The sequence below is a fragment of the Ruditapes philippinarum genome, unplaced genomic scaffold, assembly GCF_026571515.1.
Source record: "Ruditapes philippinarum isolate M1 unplaced genomic scaffold, ASM2657151v2 ctg1667_1_1_1_1, whole genome shotgun sequence".
Classification (NCBI taxonomy): Eukaryota; Metazoa; Mollusca; class Bivalvia; order Venerida; family Veneridae; genus Ruditapes; species Ruditapes philippinarum.
Genome location: NW_026866442.1, coordinates 165357 through 187190, shown reverse-complemented (window position 1 = coordinate 187190; position 21834 = coordinate 165357).

The window sequence follows — 21834 nt, the reverse complement described above, 5'->3', positions numbered from 1 at the left end:
AGCATTGATCTTGGCAAAAGTCGCTGAATATTTTCTTCCGATTCATCATAGTCTTTGCTTCGAAGGATCTCAATTTATTTATATACACAAACATACAAGAAATCATGCTTAATTAGATAAAAAGAAAGGTATACTCGCCTTTCATGTAAGAAAATTGGAGACATGCACGTCGTCTTTGTAACTTTAAATATAATTGCGTGAGTGGGCGAGTACGAGATCAAGTAAATGTTTGTTCCTCAAAAACGCCTAATTAATAAGAACAGAACAGAAATTTAAGCATTGCTAATATTTTATGACTTTAACAGACAACACTTTGAACTATACCTGAATATACCGTGTATGCATTAACTAATTGCAAATACGTACTAAATAAATACCACACTGTATTACCAAGCTTGAAAGTGCTTTAACAGCTGATGATAATTTGTAATTTAAACAGTGCATGATTCAGAGTAATCAATGAAACCATTTCCATCAATGATCTCTAAAAGACTATCAACTAGACTATATGTAATTCAATATTTTGCGCATGCAAACTACGCTAACTAAATAATGAACATAGCATATAAATTATCGATAACAGCACTTCTGAAATTATCATTTTTTTATATAATTTTTTTTTGGTCATTTACAGCATGCATTCAAATAAATAAATAAAACATTTCTGTAAAGGTGTACAAACACATGTGTAAACTTAGGTATCCGGACATAGAGAATAATAAGATGAAATGTAGATACAAAACAGAATCTGATGCCCGTTGTCGATAAAAGAAGAATTTCTTGGCTTTGAAAGCTTGAAATATACCAATGATAATTTTATTTGAAACATCATATTGTGGTTTATCAATCCCAAGAATCCCTTTAATGCATAGGTGCGATAAATATGGAGGCAAACCGCCTACTGGGCAAGTTTATTTATTTCGGAACCGTTGTAAATATAACATGTATCAGTGTTCTTCAGAAAAGGTTACTGATGCGTGTAAGGATAGTATAGTAATACTTATTGACCATTGTCTTTGTAGTGAGAAGTTGAGTGAAGTGGTTACGCCCTGGTCTTTCAATCATACTGGTGCGGGTTCAAATCCCAGCAGTTCCATTTTGTATTTTTATTTCAAGGGTTCTTCGTGTTTGTGTCATGCATATAAATTACACATTAAATTCTTAATACAAGACATTTGAGATGTTGTGCTACACATGCCATCAAAAGATAAAATTTCACCACAGACTCGTGTATTTATATGGAAGTAGATGATCAATACCGGTCTTGTCCAAATTGTCCAAAGAAAAAACATAAAAATAAAGTTTATGTTATGTTTACGATGCTGTAATTTTACTGGTTGCAACTAGATCCGTTGGTTGCATGTAGATCAGTTGTGAGCATGGTAATTTTTATTATCCTGTGATCGATTGCTGCGCAATATATCATAAAAAATTATGCCTATAAAAAGAGACAAAAAGAACTTATATCGGTTTTCCGGTTTAAAGCTGGCAATTATATAGTTAATTGTACCTGCATCAAGCTGTCCTACTCGCAACATGTTCACGGGTGTGACAATCAGGGTTGTTTATATCTGTGTCAAGTGAAACATATAACTGTTGGGTCACAGTTATCTCATGGAAACTTCAAATTTTACTTCTATGCATATTTAATAAACTGTTTACAAATATGTTGATGGTTTAAGACCCGTTTTGTGTGGCAGAGTACTTTCAAAGGCCCATTAAGAGCGCTTAAAAATTATATTGTTCAAATTTTCCAAAACCATTTCATTTTTAGGGGGTTATGCTATTATTAAATGCTCAAAAATTTATATTCCCCATTGAACTTTCATTTTTGTCATTTTACCCTTTTCAAAAACATTAATCTTTTGCCAAATAACGGAACTGTTGTTTTGTTCTTATGTATTTTGACAACTAGTATGGTAATAAATGTAGCATTCGATACAGAAGTCAAAATACTTCATAGTTTACATTTTGCTTTTTTGGTGAAAAACATTTTTTTCACAATCAGTGCTACTTTCTGTCGGTGATAATCATATAGAATGCTCAGGTTCAAGTATAAAACACAATGTTTGTCCTTTCTTAATTAATAAAATAAATTAATTTTTAAGCCTTTATGTGACTTTCGGCTACTGTATTTGTAATTCTAACAAAGTTGTTGCTGATCCTGGCTTATATACACGTTATAAAAATTTATTTATCTTTTCGTTAAAGATTGTATAACATCTTCATACTGTAAACTTCAGTTTAATTTGTGTTTTTTCCTTCCGTTAATTATTCCAGATGTGCAATGTTCATCCCCGCTTTTAATAAATCAGACTGACAGGATGTATTCCCTGTCTTCCAAGTATCTGGATATTCTACAATTATTAGTTTGGTTTTTTTTACAAATAATCTGGTTAAGTTATTTCTACGTATTGTATGTAATTATAGTCATTACATTTTCTTGTATATACGCTTATTACATAATGCATGCAAATGAAAAATTCTAATTAATGTGCTGTTTTTATATAATTTATTTAAATAAAGAAGTAGGTTTTTTTTTTACAATAACAACACTTTTGAAAAGAAAATGTGATATTATAGTACAAACAATAATGTAACATCTGGCTAGACTATGCACATAACTAAATCTGCCAAAGACAAGTCAGTATCGCCATCTGTTGTAATGGAAATGAAAACAAATGAACAAACAGCAAACAAAAAGACGACCTAATTCTTACTGTTTTCGTTGTCAAGTCACACCAAAACTAAAGACTATACGGTCTCTTAACAGCATTATAAGTGCATAAAGATCTCCGGTTTCCTTCTCCAAACCCCCCTTCGTCAGATTGCAAGAGATACACCAGAGAAGAACAAGAAATGTCGAACTACACATTGGGCCCCCTTTCTAGCTCTTGACTCACATTTTTGGTAATTTTGTTATAGAAACTTACCTTAAATGGTTACAAGGATATGTTCAATTATGGAAAAAAAGAAAAATGGTTATGACCAATGACTATGTGAAATATGAAGACTTTGTGATAATCATTCTTCAAGATAATGAACTGAAATAATACTACCATTCAAGGACCCTGTAACCTTGACCTTTGACCTAATGACCCCAAAATCAATAGGGGTCATTTACTAGTTATGACCAATCACTATGTGAACTATCAAGACTTCGTGGTGAATACTTTTTGAGATAATCAGCGGAAACCATTCTGACATTTAAGGCCTCTGTGCCCATAACTTTTGACCTAATGACTCCAAAATCAATAGGGGTCATCTTCTAGTTATGACCAATCAATAAGTGAAATACGAAGACTTTGTGATGCATTGTAACCAAGATAATAAGCGGATCACGTTCTTAAGTTTGAGGCCCTCATGATTTTGACCTAGTGACCCGAACATCAGTAGGGGTCATCTACTAGTTATGAGCAATCACTATGTGAAATATGAAGTCTTTGTGATGCATACTTTTCAAAATAATCAGCGGAAACCATTCTGACATTTAGGATTCCTGTGGCCTTGACCCTTGACCTTGTGACCCCAAAATAAATAGGGGTCATCTACTTATTATGATCCAGCGCTATGTGTAATATGAGGACTTTGTGATAAATAGTTTTCAAGATAATCAGCGGAAACCATGTGTGAACAGACCGACCGACATTAGCAGAACAATAAATTCCCTCTTCTTCGAAGGGGGGGGGGAAAGCATAACTATCAACGTTCTGTAAGTAAACGGCATAGCTTCCTCAAATAAAATAATTAAATGTTGCTTGCGAGATTTGAATCCAAATCTAAACCTAAACTTATCGGACACAAATTAACTAACTGACTAACTGACTGACTAACTAACAACAAAAATAACTAACAAGCCACATGTAACTTACTAACGAACTCCCACAGTCATTCAAACGTTTAGTCTTTTTAGATACAACAGATACATTGTTTTGCTTAAACAAATCTGGTAATATACTATTTGATACTTAGGATGTACCTGGAAGTAAAACTCATAAATTATATTTATTGATGGAAGTAATCGAAAGTGTGCAATGTTTTTAATGTATGATATTGCATACTGATAACATTAATGAAATGATTGCTTATCATTTAATTTACTTTCTTGCTATAGGGATGTAACAAAATAAAGAAGAAAGATTTTTGCATATATAAGACCAGATTTTTTTTAATCGTTTATTAGTATTAGCTTTAAGAAGAATTGACAGTTTCATACGAAATATGATTTTGTGAAAACAATGAATGAAGGTTTACTTCTACATTGAGGGTCAATAAATGGAAACTGTTTATGTTTAAAAAGACTTGATTTTGTCATGGATATCATGATTTTTTTTGCATATTTCAACAGTACATTTTAAGCTTTACTTTGGAAGAACCAATCGAAGAGGACGTCTTAGACATTTGAGATGGTTGTTTCATAACCCATGGACCGGTGTGGGCTAACGACTGTAAACTTCATGCATGTTCAACCATCCCAGGAAAAGGACTCGAAAGTGGTTAAAATAAATAACAGCTTTCTTAGGCCTAACATACTGATGTACTTCATTGTAATGATAATTTCTCGCTAAATCCTATTCGAAGATAACATTTAATTTCCACATTTCTATAACATTTGTTTAGACATATTCTTTAGATGTGACATGTACAAAATTATTATTTTTAATTGTATTCAGGTTTATTATCAAACAGTAAAAGAGACTAAAAATATAAAGAACAGCTTTTGTTTTCTATAAGCTTAAGACACGCCTTTCATTTTATTAGATACACAGATATATTCGGTGTTTGTTTTGCTGGCATAATTTTGTTTTAACTTCTCATTGCATGCATGTTTTGTAGTCAATAAAATGGGAAAAGTAGATAAGCATTCAAGTAACTCCTACTCATATGCAAGTACTTAATAAATTCGTGATATAACTTCAATTAATAAATTTATTTCTTATTGCAAAATATAGAGCAACGTGCACATAGCGAAGGCCTTCAGTACCATTTTAGAAGGTTTTTTTTTCAAGTAGATGAAAATGATGCAAAACATATGCACTTACTGATACGGACCAAATCCTGACAGTTTAAAAGTATATGTCAATCAAACCAGCAGTAGTTTGAAATAATTTTGCGCTCTTGATAACAAATTAAAAAAAAACAACCCAAAAACCAAACAAACAAACAAAATTATATAATGAGTCTGGATTTTTTTTCAAGATTAATCTTAAAATTAAAACACAAATACATGTACATGTAAGTCTTCATAGATTCAGCAAATCAGTCTACGTATTTAATTGAAACCATTTCCCACCTTTTCACCTCAACCAACTGTTAATTGCCCGGTTTGTCTACTTCCTATCCTACAACAGTTCAATATAGCTTTGAACATCCTCGTTTTGCAGATCGTTTTATTTTACTGTCTTGGAAAAATGTAGGCCAACGTTAAGGTTTCCCTCTTCAAATTAGTTCAAGTTATCCCTTTCATGAGCATTTCGTTCTTCCAATACTTCAGTATTTGAAATGGTTAAAGCGAAGTTTTACCATATTCAAATACACATTGAACGTACGCCTACGTTTTAATCACTGGCTAAAATATATTAAGAGGATATTGTTTCGTTTAAGAGAAATATGGAATAAATTTTCACGAAACATAAAATGCGACATATTTTCAAGAACCGGGACGGCGAGTGACACTATGTGGCAATTTATCATGTTGAGTGAAAATATATACCATATTTCACGAAAAACGAAAATGATTCACCTTTTTATTCAATTTTATTATCAAATTAACAAATTACAAATCCCCAAAGTTGTTTTTTTTTTGTTATTATCAGATTTTTCGAACAAAATAGCGAAAGAAGTCCCATAAAATAGATATGAGTTTTGACTCCGCCCACTTTCATATTTATATTTCATATATGAAATATATTTGACTGATATAGCACCATATGACATGGGTAAAATTAAATAAAATAGTATATTAGTTATTACCTAGAATATATTTAATTTGAAATTGTAATTTGTAGCAAAGTAGATGAAAAGAAACTAAAGTGGTCGATCAAAGAAATTGCGTTCTTAATATATGAACTTAGTACTGAAAAGGAAAAGAACAAGTTGAGCTCACATTGAGTTAAATGTCCTGATTTACATAAATATAGCTAAAGAATTTATTTATTTATAGAAGTTCTATTTTTTGTAGTTGTATGCCTACACATTCCTTTATAATACCAGGATAAGATTTAAAATCAGAGAAACTTCTTTGAAAATTCTTAATTTTCGAAAGTATGTTATGTTTCACCATCTACAAATTAACAAAGTGTACTTTCAAATAATCTCAAATTTTGAATCTCTTCATGAAATTTCACCCATTTTATCAAAACATAGATTGCGTTTGGGCGTATCTTAAATAAGACTGATGCATGTTAATATGTGATTGTTATTTCTGTAAGTAGAGGCATTGAAGTTATACTATGCTCAAATTTGATATATAATATTGATAACTGCCACACAGGCTCGTTGCCACTATAGAATAAACACGTTTTGACTTCATACAAAGAGGATGTTATGTTTAAAATCCTACACACAATATGAATAGATAATGTCATTTAAAAAAAACTGGCAGTTTTTTATAAGAAAAACAAAAACAAAACAAAAACAACAAACAAACATATTTACTTGACCTGTAACAGGGATTGCAGCTTCTCATACATAATTTATTCATTTTTTTGTTCAAATTAAGACATATTGAGTAAGAATTAAATAAAATTCAATTAATTTCTTTGATTAAAATATTTTACTCAATAATGATATAGTATATTATATCTGTAATATTCGTATTTCACTATGATTGTATGGTTTTTGTCTGACCAGTTTTTCATTTCTATCAGTAAGGTTTTGCTATACGAGATACATCTTGAATACATATTTTCTTTTATGATGTTATAATTATCAATATATCTCTAAGGCTTTAAGTTAAGTTTTCTGTCTGTAATTTATAATATTTTCAACGATTGCATTAAACACAGAAAATTCAACTTTCTGATATATAGACAAGGGTCGCTTAATAAAGTTTACAGTTCATTTGTTTAACAAATTGCGTCTTAATAAAAGCGACTCTACTGAGTTTTTTGACATGACGGGAAAATGATTTTTTTTCGGGATTAATGTTCCATTTGATGTAGGTCTAGGCCAGTTATTTAGATCATTCACTCTGTTTGCCTAGAATAATTATTCTTTGTTTTATGTTTGTTTGTTTGATTAGGTTTACGTCACATCGACACATTATAAGTCATATGGCGACGTTCCAGCTTTAGTGGTGGGTGGAGGAAGACCTCAGGTGACCTTCCACGCATTATTTCAGGAACGAACGGACACCTGAGTAGAACCACCGACGTTCCGTAAGCTTGCTGGATAGCTTCCTCAACAATTATACTTATTGTGACAGAAAAACAAAACAACAACAACAACAAAAAAAACAACGGTGAATGGTTTTCATTCAGATCTGGTAATAGGATAAAATTACGATTATTTCCGAGTATATTTCATATTAATAATTTGCATTCGTTCTGCTCTAAGTGCCCAACTGATCTAAATAAGAAATACAAATTTTATGTTTTAAGGCTTATTGACCTCAGTGGCGTTCCTTTAATTCTAAATATTTAGAATGTGCTTCCTGAAATTTCATTTAAGAGAATGACATACATCTTCAAAAATTTGAAAACTCAATAAACATTTAAACAAAAACTTTCTTTTTTAATTGTTAATGTAATAAAATTAAAAACTGTACCGATGTGCCTGGTATTTTGAGCATTACCCTTTGCATAAAAAAAATCCGAAAAATATTTTCTTTTGATTTAATATAGTCTTTTGCAAAGAAGGGTGAGATATTTGCAATACATTTATATACATAAACATGCAAGAAATCCTGTCCGATTAAATTTGAAGAAATGTATATTCTTCTTATATGTTAGGAAATTTGAAATGATCAGGTTGTCTATATATTTGTTTAACTATACATATCCTGCGTGAGTGGGTGAGTACGAGATCAAATAACGAGATCAAATAAATGTTTGATCTTCAAAAAGCCTAATTAATTAGCAGAACAGAACAGAAATGTTAGCATTGCTTATACTTTATGACTTCGACAGACAACACTTTGAAACGCACTTTCTACACCAGAGGTTATTTATACTAGAATATATGCATCATCCAATTGCAAATAGGTACAGAATATAAACAACCAATGTGTGCCAAGCTTGAAATTGTTTTAACAGCTGAAGGTTCTCTATTATTTAAACAGTACATAATTCATAGTCAACAATAAACCAATTCCATCAATGACATGCAGTGGCGTAGCGAGGCCAAAACGAATTATACGCATTAGGGGAGGGTTAAAGGAGGGGGTGTTCCCCTCCTATCTGTAGGATAGGGTAGGGGGTGCGGGTGTTTCCCAAACAGTCTTTCAGCAGTTATGGTTAATCTGAGATTTGTTTTCAGTCTCTTCATAGTGCTGTATAATACGGTGGCACAAAAGACTATGTCGTGACCACGAGTTACTAAGTCGTGGCTATGAAATAATAATGTCGTACCCACGAGATACTATGTCGTGGACACGAGCTACTAAGTAACTCGTTGCCACGACATAGTATCTCGTTCCCACGACTTAACTATCTCGTGGCCGCGACTTAGTAACTCGTGGCCACGACATAGTATCTCGTTCTCACGATATAGTATCTCGTGCGCACGAGATAAAAAATAAAAATACACACACATGTCACCTTTGTGCCACTGTAGTATAAGACTATAAACAAGTGTGATAAGATATTTAGCGCATGTAAAATATATTCATTAAAATAATGAACATAGCATATAGATCATCAAATCAATGTCGATAACAGCACAACTTTGTATGAAAATATTTGTCATTTACAGCATACGTTTATTCAAATAAATAGAAACACTTCAGTAATTATGTACGAACACATTTGTAAACAAAAGTTTCCGGACATAGACAAAAATAAACGGTCTTTATTTTTGGTATGTGATAAAAAGACTATTAAATTCGAGTAAGTTCATTACTAAATTTGTTGAACTCGTTGAATAAATAATATTATGCTCGCCAGAGGCTCGCATAATATAACTTTATTCAACTCGTTCAATAAATTCAGTATCTCATTTAATATCCTCTTTTTATCAATCCCAAGAATCTCGTCAATACATACGTGCCAAAATTTAAGAATGGAGCCAATCCGACTACATATGTGCAAAATCTAGCCAGATTCTATACTATTGACTGAAAAATATAACTATTTATATTTATATACATAATTTGGAATATTAGTTTCATCAAATAGTAGCCATGTTATTTGTTTTATTATTACCATTCACCATATACTTTTAAGTTGAACTATGATCAGCAAATCAGAAATTATTAGTCTTATTATGTCCTGAAATGATATTCGTTTATTTTTCGAATCCCTATTTAATTATTTGTGACGTGTAATAATTAAAGGCCCATAAAGCAGGAAAAAAGAAATGCTTAAACTTTATTTCTATTGCTAAAAAATCACTTTTGCGTTTCCTTAACTGTTCCTTAACTCAATGAACTTAAACTATCGTTTGCTTCTTACATGTTTTAGCAATAAGTATGGATATAGTAATTTAGTATTTTATACAATACCGAACATACCACATACTTTACATTTTGCTATTTTTATGACAAAGTATTTCACATTCACTTGACTTTCTTCGGGTGATAACCATACAGTTGGCTGGTCATCCCGTATAAAACACGTTTTTCCTTTTAAAAAAATAAGTGTTTCAAAATTTATTGGCCATCGAAATGCAAAATGTCTTTAGCCATTTACAATGTATACAAAAACATTTATGGCAAAGACAGGCATATATAATATATACAAAAGCATACAAACATCATTTAAAGTATTATGATAATTAAAATGTATTGATATCTAAGACATATTGTGGCTTTAGACTACTGCATTTGTAATTCCAACTAAGCTGTTGATCGTAACTTATATTCTTATAATATGTATCCATATTTTTGTTAAATATAGTATAACGTGTTTGATAGTGCTATATTTACTATTTCTTTCTTTTCGTTAACTATTCCAGATGTTCTTCCCTGTAATTCATAAATCAGACTGACAAGTTTTATTCCCTGTCTTCCAAGTCTCTGCATTTTTTGCAATTATCAGTTGGGTTTTTTACAAGGAAATCTGGTTCAGGTTGTTTCCACATACCGAAATCTTTCGATGGATATTTCCGTTGTTTTTTATAAAGAAATAATCATCAAAACAAGAAATATTACATTTTTCCTTTCAGTACAAAATCTAAGTTATAATTTTACAAGGTATACTAAATATTGAATTTGAATAACAGTTATCTCCTCTCCCGTTCACACAATTATATAAAACATAAATAAATATCTGAGCTGAATCTCTTCGAATTACGTTTTTGAAATTTATGTTATTATTGTCATTACATTTTCTTGTATATACTCTTACCACATACTTTTATGCCAGCAAAATATAAAGCTTTTTGTTTTTTTTAATTAATGTGCTCCTTGTATACAATTCATTAATGTATACAGTTCATTAATACATGAGCTCATGTCTTTATTTTAAAATGACAACAGATTCAAATGAAAAGATTTTAGTGAAGATTAAAACTTAAAATTAAAACACAAAAAGGCTTCAGAAATGTTCAGTGAAATTAGAATGCACAGTCTTTTACGCAGTTAATTGATTAAAATTTACTCCATCTCTTCACCCTTACCAACTCCCTGTTACCCAAATTGTCATACATTCTACCAAACATCAGTTCAATGCATTGAAAATGCCTCATCCTCGTTTACCAGATGATCTTTTTAAAACATCTTTTATAACTTGTTCTAAAAATTTTTAGGTGTGATAGAAAAATGCTCAGGCAATCTGTAAAAAGGCAAAACCGCCCCACGTTCTTCATTCACATACATATGGCAAATAGGCAACAGGTTTTGTCAATTAAAACAAACGCATGGTAATTGAGTTCATTGGTTTTTGAAACTTCGTATTTTGTATCAATGTAGATACAGAGAAACTAAAAATATGGTTCACAAGTATTTTTCGTATTTGAACTATTTAATATATGAACTTTGTACTGAAAAGGACAAAAACTGATTGGGCACACATTGACCTGTCGTGATTTACAGAATACCATTTATTCTCCTAACGTATATCAAATGCAACTGCCTTCATCTCACCGTAAAAAAAAACAAGTCTAGAGAGACTTAACATCAGATAAATTTCTCTGAAAGTTGTTGATTTTCATCATTCAGCAACCACCACCTAACAAGTATAGAAACAAATAAATGGTAACTCATCAATTATTTCGTGATGAATGAATCGTTTTTACTTTAGAAAATTGCTTGTTATCTTATCATGTTGTACATATGTCCCACCTTATTTATGACAAGATTCACCGTAATTTTGCGACCCACAAATATAACATAGTGTACTTTTCAAGTCGTCTTAAATCGTACATCATTTCATGAAAACACGCTAATTATGATTTACTTCAGTTATCAAGACAAATAAGAATAGATATAACATGTTGAATGATTTAAAAATTACATGTTACAAACGTCGTCAAAGTTCAGATGGTTATTTCTATTTGGTATTTCTGCAATAAAGCAACATTATTTATGTTTATCTATGAGTATATGAATATCTATAAATTTCTAGGTTTCTGCTTTTTCGTTATTTATTATAATCTTATATACATAAGTAAATAAATAAATAGCTTTCTAGAGGATTCTTTTTCTGAAATAATAAAGATTTGCACCTGAAGAAGGGCACGTATTTTAACATCTGCTGCATACTAATAACAAGGCACGATAGCTTTGTAACCATCTTGTTAGCAGACATTAGACGAGTTTTAATACTTTGATTTAAGAAAATAAAAATGTGTTTTAATTGTAAATTTGTCGATATCAAAAAATAAAATGATCCAATATAGCCTTTGAATACTGGTCACTTAATATTTTTGAAAGTTATTTATTTATTTATTTGTTTATCAAAATTATGCTTCTATAACTGTTTAAGCATTAAGTACTTGATATTCTCAGATAATTTCCGATCCAAGCAGGGATTGATATTTTTAATATATTCACAAAAATACAAAAGGTTAATGTATTCAGTTAGATCTTCTTTTATGTTAGGAAATTGGAAGCATGCACGTTGTCTCCCTACCAATTTGTTTTACTATAAATATCATTATGGAGTGATGGGAGTGCGATATCAAGTAAAAGAAGCGTATTTTCTTCACGAAGCCTAATTAATAGGTATTGGCTATATAGACATTGGCTATATTTTATGCCTTCGTCAAACAATACTATGAACTGCACAACTTTGAGAACCCCAGAGGCTATTTATACTAAAATATATGCATAAACCATTTGCAGATACGAATTTAATAAATTAAACCAATGTATTGCCAAGATTAGTTTTGTTTTAACAGTTGATAGTACTCTGTTAGTTAAACAGTACATAAATAACAGTTCACATTGATACCAATGCAATAAATAATCTTTTGAATTTGTACTGATATGATCAATTATAGGTTGTGCACATATAATAAAATAACATGTACAGCTGATAATGCAAATTGCAAAATTATTATTCAAACAGTGTCAAAAACACCTTTCTGATATTCTTATTTGTATTAAAGTATCTGTCATTTACAGTGGACAAATAAGTAAAAATATTTCTTAAGTTACGTACGAACATATGCGTAAGCCAAACGATTCGAACATTTTTCACTATGTTTAAAAAAAACAAGTGTCATTTATATCCACGGTATACAAACAAATTATCTTCCCATCAAATAATCAATCATGTGATCTTTATTTCTAACATTCTGTAGATATAAAAACACTTTAATACAACTGCTTCCCGATTGTAAGGGTTTTTTAAATTTACAAATATGATAGATATAAAGAAATATTTTGAATCTCCACAAACTTGATACCTAGATGTATACAAACCTGAATTATTTACTTATATAGTGTTTCCTTATATCATTTACCTACATTGCTATTTTAGCATCATTCTACTTTAATTATGTAAATGAGTGAAATAAATTGTTTTGACTTGACTTCATTTGAAGATTAGAAAGAAAAGAACTATATAAAATGTAGATAAACTACAACAACAACTTATCTCAATTGTCGATAATTTGAATTTTGTATTGTAAAATTATAACATCTCATAAACGAATAATATGAGACTGACACATTGAATAAACAATTATAGTATTTTGCATTTTACTTGCATACAAAGCATGTGATGAGATCATACGCAAGAAATTACTATTATGTAGATAATTATACGAGTATAAACCATATATAAAGTATAAAAGCATGAGTAAAAGTGCGGCCTTTTCTGCGGACGATTGAGCGAGTAAATAACTGCTTCCTTTATTTCATCATCACTCTACAGACGTAACCTGACATTAAATGCTCGGGAAAGTATTTTGTTTCTAGAAAAGCCACTAGTGACATTTTTTGTTTTGTTTTGCGACGACATGAACGTCAATTTTGTATTGTCAACATGCGCCGGGTAGCATTTGTAATTTTCACAGAATTAGTATTTGCAAACATATTGGAAGATTTGGTAACTGTATGTCAATGATGTGTTGCGATATTTCTTGCTATTTAAATTGAGTACGTTTATCAATTGATGTGAAAAGTAAAGCCGCAGTCCAATCACCTTTTGAGCAACTCTCGTATATAAGTTAAGCTCAGATAATTATAAAGCCCAAGGCATGTATAATTAGAAGAATGAGCAACAGGAGAACTGCTATTCGTAAAGACAACATATTTTAATTCAATATTTGATAAAATTTAGTAAAACCACAAGACGCAACTGACACCTCTTTATTGAAATTTAAGTCAAATACAAGGTCTCTCCTGTGTTAACGATTATATTTTTTTAAAAACCTTGTAATAGCAGTAAATGCAGATATTTGAAGGACAAGGCGTAAAACCTGTCAGACTGATATGTGAAGAATAAAAACTACGCTCACGAAATAGTTAACGGAAAAAGAGTATTACACATCAAAGTATATCATCCGAGCTAGTGCATGTAGCCGAAATTAAGTGTCAACAAAGATATTCTGTTATCTTATATACTTATATAAAGCGCTGTGTCGAATACCGAAATTGAAAAAATGCTACACCCTGTAGCTTTGATTAAAGTGTCCGAGAAACGTAATGCTAGATGTTTACAATGTACAAGTACTGCTACCAACACCACATCAGACGCAATCTTTTGTTGAATCCTTTAAGGATTATATGGCAGGATAAACACTTATAAACTTATAAAATCAATAATGATTTATAAATAAAACACATGGTTATCAACCGCATGGAATTTTTATAGATAGATTGATATTCAAATAACAGAACGTGATAAATGTGAATACGGTTATTTTATCCACAACGCAATTTGGAAGAAAACAAACTTTTCTTTGCAACACCTAATAGTGATAACAGTAGTGAATTATAATTATGTACATATAAAGAGACTCCTTTAAAAACCTAAATTGATTTAACCTGACTAGTTTGACTTATAATATACTAGTTTGACTTTAAAATGTTGAACAAATTTATAAACTATTATAGAATATGTTTGTAATACAAAATATACCCACTACTAAAACTAAAAGAAATGAAATGTAATTTTATTCATCTTCAATATAAAAGGAACAAATATTATTAGAAAATAAAAAAACTTAACACAACTGTAATTAAATAAGATTTTTGCTTTTGTGATTGAGATATTTTCACAAAAATATATCCGAAATAGCCATGTTGGTTATCTGCACAAAGTTATTAAAAACATGTTAACACACTGTCAACCTTCACATTGTAAATTCAAACTGTCGAATGGTACCCGATGGCGATTGTGATCACATATTAAAAAAATCTTCAACAAACGAATGTATTATTACACTAAAGAATTTAATGATAAAACTAACAATCTGTTATATTGCAAACAACACGCTTTTAGGAGTCTGGTGAGGAATTGCTACTATGATGAAAGTATGTCCTCAGAAGTTCTGCAAAAGTAACGATGGAAGTGAAACATACGTTATCCCAATATTATACCTAGACAGTGCAGGACAAATTTGACAAACTAAGCGCTTTAACAATTACTGAAGATAACTGAAGGAGGTAAAAATTTATGACAATTTGCTGGTGGATTCGAAGCTCGCCATGGACATTATTATTACATGAGGATATTATCTATCTAGATGTATGAATATGGGTGCTTTATTCGGGAGCTATAACACACATGAAATAACTGTAAGAGAAGCACCCAATACCTCTATCAGATTTAGCAGCTGAATCTAACAGAATCATATAAAACATTCCTGTTTAAATGTGACTTTAACCCTATGAGATATAGAATGCTTTCACATAGCACTATCTCATTATATGCCCTTGCAAAAAATCTGTTGTTGCTGATTAACCTTAGTTAACATTTGGCAATTTTACGAGAGACGAACATCAAACAACATGTTTTAAAAAAAATGCATTGTTGATAACATAATATCAATTTCACTGAAGGAATGGTTAATGGCTTAAAGTTGTGTATATAAAAATAGTTTTTTCACTTGGCAACATTACAAAATCATGTTCAATCTTTCTATAAATTGTAATGAAATCTTAATTAAACAATCTTTGTGTAACAAATTGAGCCTGTAATGTTTTCGTCCTATGAGCACTCTGAGAACTGACTTTTTTATTGACAGAACAAAAAGAAATATAAGCGTAACTCACTTACAGCAGTCTTGCAGACTGAATGAGCCACACAATTACGTGTATACTATATGTTTGTTTTTCACTGAATGTTTAACAGTATAGCATAATCACAGTTGTTTGATAATCATTCGTTGTATTTGAACCACTGTATTTTGTATCATAGTACATTTCGACAACAATTTAAGATATTTACTTTAATTTCAGATCATTAGAATATGTTTCTTAAATATCAAATTTATTGAAAAGGAATACAGAAATTTCCACAAAACAAACGCAAACTTGTCAAAGGAGATTGACGCAAACATTTTTGTCTTGACGTTTTCAGGACTAGAGCAATGCGCCAAATATGTTAATTGGACATTTCAGATGATTTTTATTTACTTAGAATTATCTAGTATTTTTCATTTGTTTATATAAATATACAATAGATTTATTTAATTAACAAATTTTAAATGAAGGTTTCATATTTTATGTCGTTGAAAATATTTATGTTTCTAAACTACTTATTTGTTTTACTATAGACATCATTGGTTGAGTGGAGTGGGGGTACTAGTGGATTGTTCTTTACAAAGCCTCACTTATAAGTATTGCTTATAGTTTATGACTTTGACAGACACTATGAAGTGCAGCTTCAACCTTACACTTCTGTTTAGAAGTAGAGCAATTACAGATAGGTTATGTATATATTGAATAAATACAACAATTTGGTTCTGTTTTTGAGTTGGTGGTGTTCCGTACGATAAACAGTAAATTATACAGTAATATATTTTGAACTGCATTATTTATTCCGGGAAGTAGACAACAACGTAAGTAAGATTTAGTGGAATAAAAAAACCTGAAAAGTGAAAAACAATTCTGATCTTTGAAAGGCGTATGACTTGTGTCGATTTATAAATCGTAGGGATATCGCACACGTAAAATAGTTTACAGAATTAAAAACAATTCTCGCAAATAATGTTATAATAAAGTTATTGACTTTATTCATAATACTTACCAATTGATTACCGCAGATGTGTTCATATGGCGGTGATCATGGAACCTTCAATGTGCCACGTAAGTGCCTTTGCAGCTCAGTGAAGTTCCTTTAAAGTCAATAGCGTTGTGTCACTAGTATATCATTTGTGACAAAGCAATGATAACATTTACTGTGTTTGAGCCAATTCATAAGATTTGCGAATCTTTCTGATAATAAGTTTAAGACATTGGTTGCATAAGTATCTGGCTGATGCTTACTAACAATTTCTTCAAAATTGCCCAAGACAACTTGCTGAAATATTTTATATGCTATTGGATGCCTTTGAATCTGGATGATGCTTGGGAATTCAAAGAAAATTTAATTATCAATTATTAAATTTAAACCGAGTTAAAAATAATATATAATACAATACGTGAAGCATATGTATAGCTTTGTTTCAGAAAATATAGATTAACCTACAAAAATATGCAAATCATTTGTAGATTACTTCAAAACTTTATGGATTTTATCATTTACATTGCAAAGAAATCGTGTTTTTTTATTATTATACGATAACCAACATACGTACATTATATATCTAAAATTAAAAAGAAAAACATGAATACAATAGGAACGAAAATAGAAAATTTTAGCAACAAAAAATAGTTGCTAAATTTTTAATGACAAAGCAAACCTTTAAGCACCACTTTTCGATTTATGTCTCAATCCAGTTTGTGGACATATTGCTTTCGTACAATTGTAACAAAGACGTTCCAATGGGATTTTCATATTTATCATGTTTCAGAGAAAAACAATTTATTTATCACAGAATTAATTATCATAGTAACATTTATGTTTATTTTAATTGAATTTCAATTATCTTGAAAGGAGGTAACATTTGATATATCCGCATTGTATTCACTTATGGTAAATGATATGAGAATACTTTTGATTCGTTAGGGGCATTTTTTCTTGAATTACGCATTAATTTTAATATTTTGTGATATAAAAATTTGAGTGTTTGTCACGTTAAGCGTTTAAATCATTAATGAAATATCTATAGTGATGCATTGACTGTTATTTATTAATCCCAGCGGACAGAATAAAAATGCGATTAAACATTTGTCATTATGGCTTTATAAATAATAAAACTATTACATACTTGTATATAAATGATTAAAATAACGGTGATATTTTGATTATATTTTGATACTTGCATATATATGATAAGAATAATGGTGATATTTTGATTATATTTTGATACTTGTATATCATAATGATAAGAATAATGGTGATATTTTGATTATATTCTGAAACGTGTATATATATGATAAGAATAATGGTACTATTTTGATTAAATTTTGATACTTGTACATATATGATAAGGATAATGGTGATATTTTGATTAAATTTTGATACATGTATATATTTGATAAGAATAATGGTGATATTTTGATTAGAAAAAAAAACACGTAAGCATATAAAGACACGTAAGAAAGAGTGGTAACTCCTTGACATAAAGGCTAAAGTCATATGTACCCCACTTAATAGCTGTGAACGTGAATATATATGAGCCATGCATATTCATTATCAAAATTAAACATGCTATTTATTAAAAATGTTGCCGACCAATCTTTATTTCATTATCGCATAATTTCTCTGTCTATTTCTTACAACCCTCATGATGTTTTCTTTTTTAATTTATTTACAATCTTGAAGGAACATCATTTCTACTGAGGTCCAAACATATATAACATAAGATACTCTTACTCCTTATTTTGTGTTATTTTATTGTTGTTGTTGTTGATGTTATTGTTGATGATGATGTTGTTGTTGTATTAGAACATGCTTTAGTGAAATAAATGTGCAATCTGCGAATTAAAATTAAAAGATTAACGAATATGTGTCAACAATTACAATCAATGGTTAATGTTATCAATATAGAACCAGACCTGTCTATTTATCATACAAGTCAATGCTATTGTATCAAAACCAGGCATGTCTATTTATCATACAAGCCAATGCTATTATAAAAGAGCCAGGTCTGTCTGTTATCATATCATACACATACAGATATAAACAATACTCGTGTTTGCTGCAATAAACAGCTATGTATTCTCATGTTTAAGATGCAATCTTTTCTTGAATATTTCTAAGATAAATGTATTGCGGTGTGGACAGTTAGAAACTTAACTTATTAATCAAAAATGATTTATAACAAAACAGGTGGTGTGAAAATGGCATTGACTCATGTTGTTTAAAAGATAAGTCTGGTAGATTTGAATATGATTTTTTATATGACATATAGGTATAACAAACAATTTAAAGGCACAGTAGAGCTCAGAAACAAATACCTGTTATATTCCTTATAATTTAAAACATACGTTTTGTAACATTTCAAGGACTCCACTAAGGTCAAAAACCCTTATAAACATTAAAATCGAAATACTTACATAAATTAAGCGAAACACATAAAATAGAAAACCTTGAAAAGAATAATATAGAAAAATACCAAGGATTAAATTGAATGTAGGTTTTGTGTGTGGTAGTCTTGGTCCGATTTGAGCAAAAACGTTGCAACGATATCCATCTCTGGGTCATTTTGCACAATGAAAAAGATTATTCTGGAATAAACAGGTGAAGGGAATGAACACACATTATAAGTTCTACCTATATCAACCAGAATTCAAACCTCTGGAAGATATTTCAAGTTCGGCATCCCGTAATGTCAAAAAATCTCTGTGGAGTCTGCTTAAATAATAGTTTGGAACATGTTTACTTAGATGTTTACCATCTGAAAAAAGAAGGGCTGAATGTGAAATTACGTATTTGACATTAAAGTAGAAAATACAAACAAAGTAGCAGTTTTACTTCCATACACAATATTAAATCAGTTTAACTGTACTTATTGCCAAAAAGCAATAGAAGCAAAATATTGTTTATGAATGGCTTACATTTAGGTTCGGATTCATATTACATCACGACAACACGCTGAGCCATTCAAGCCACTTTGTCATAGATACACTAAAAACTCGACATAGAACTGTTACCGCACCCACCCTACAGCCCGGACCTAGCAATTTGTGACTTCGGGCTGTTTCCAACATTAAAAAAAACAGTCTTCCTGGTATGAAATTTGAGTCAAGAGAGGAACTGAGGTGTGCTGTGGACAGACAGCCGCGGGGGATGTCACGTGACGGGCTACAACACGTGTTTGAGTCATTGGTTGAGAGATGGGAGTGCAAATCGTGCATGGGACGTCAGTTTGATTAGTAGTAATCATTTATTATATTTGAATTAAATCATTTCCACGCTATTGAATTAGTTTCACCTCATAGTTATAGCATTAAACAACCCAGAACTTAATAAGTATGTAATAGTTAATATATAATAAAGTATGTACATTGTGTTTATGATTTATCACGTCTGAAAATTGATTTCCGTTGATAAAAAGCATGCTTGATAAATCTAGCTTTATCAGTCACCCTCAGCTTTATCATACATCTCATCAATACATATTGAAATAAAATGTAGAGAATGGAATATTTTACCTCTGACTAGTTTGAAAATATTAATCTGATAAACTTTGAATCGAATACAGTTTGTGTTTAAAGTCTCTCTTACATTAATTTTGTCTAAAAACATTTGGGTCTATTTCTTTAAGAAATGACCCTTGAAATATTACTGCGCACGGCAAAAACTCGAATGTTTATTGACAGGATTTGTTTCATTTAAAAGTTAACAAAAAAGGCATTTAAAAATTGCAAACATAATATTTTAATACTTGCATATATATGATAAGAATAATGGTGATATTTTGATTATATTTTGATGCTTGTATGTTATAAAGATAAGAATAATGGTGATATTTTGATTATATTTTGAAACGTGTATATATATGATAAGAATAATGGTACTATTTTGATTATATTGTGATACTTGTACATATATGATAAGGATAATGGTGATATTTTGATTAAATTTTGATACATGTATATATTTGATAAGAATAATGGTGATATTATGATTAGAAAAAAAACACGTAAGCATATAAAGACACGTAAGAAAGAGTGGTAACTCCTTGACATAAAGGCAAAAATCATATGTACCCCACTTAATAGCTGTGAACGTGAATATATATGAGCCATGCATATTCATTATCAAAATTAAACATGCTATTTATTATAAATGTTGCCGACCAATCTTTATTTCATTATCGCATAATTTCTCTGTCTATTTCTTACAACCCTTATGATGTTTTCTTTTTTAATTTATTTACAATCTTGAAGGAACATCATTTCTACTGAGGTCCAAACGTATATATCATAAGATTTTGTGTTATTTTATTTTATTGCTGTTGTTATTGTTATTGTTGTTGATGATGATGTTGTTGTATTAGAACATGCTTTTGTGAAAAAAATGTGCAATCTTCGAATAAAAATTAAAAGATTAACGAATATGTGTCAACAATTACAATCAATGGTTAAAATTATCAATATAGAACCAGACCTGTCTATTTATCATACAAGTCAATGCTATTGTATCAGAACCAGGCATGTCTATTTTTCATACAAGCCAATGCTATTATAAAAGAGCCAGGTCTTTCTGTTATCATATCATACACATACAGATATAAACAATACTCGTGTTTGCTGCAATCAACAGCTATGTATTCTCATGTTTAAGATGCAATCTTTTCTTGAAAATTTCTAAGATTAATGTATTGCGGTGTGGACAGTTAGAAACTTAACTTATTAATCAAAAATGATTTATAACAAAACAGGTGGTGTGAAAATGGCATTGACTCATGTTGTTTAAAAGATAAGTCTGGTAGATTTGAATATGATTTTTTATATAACATATAGGTATAACAAACAATTTAAAGGCACAGTAGAGCTCAGAAACAAATACCTATTATATTCCTTATAATTTAAAACATACGTTTTGTAACATGTCAAGGACTCCACTAAGGTCAAAAACCCTTACAAACATTAAAATCGAAATACTTACATAAATCAATGAAACACATAAAATAGAAAACCTTGCAAAGAATAATATAGAAAAATACCAAGGA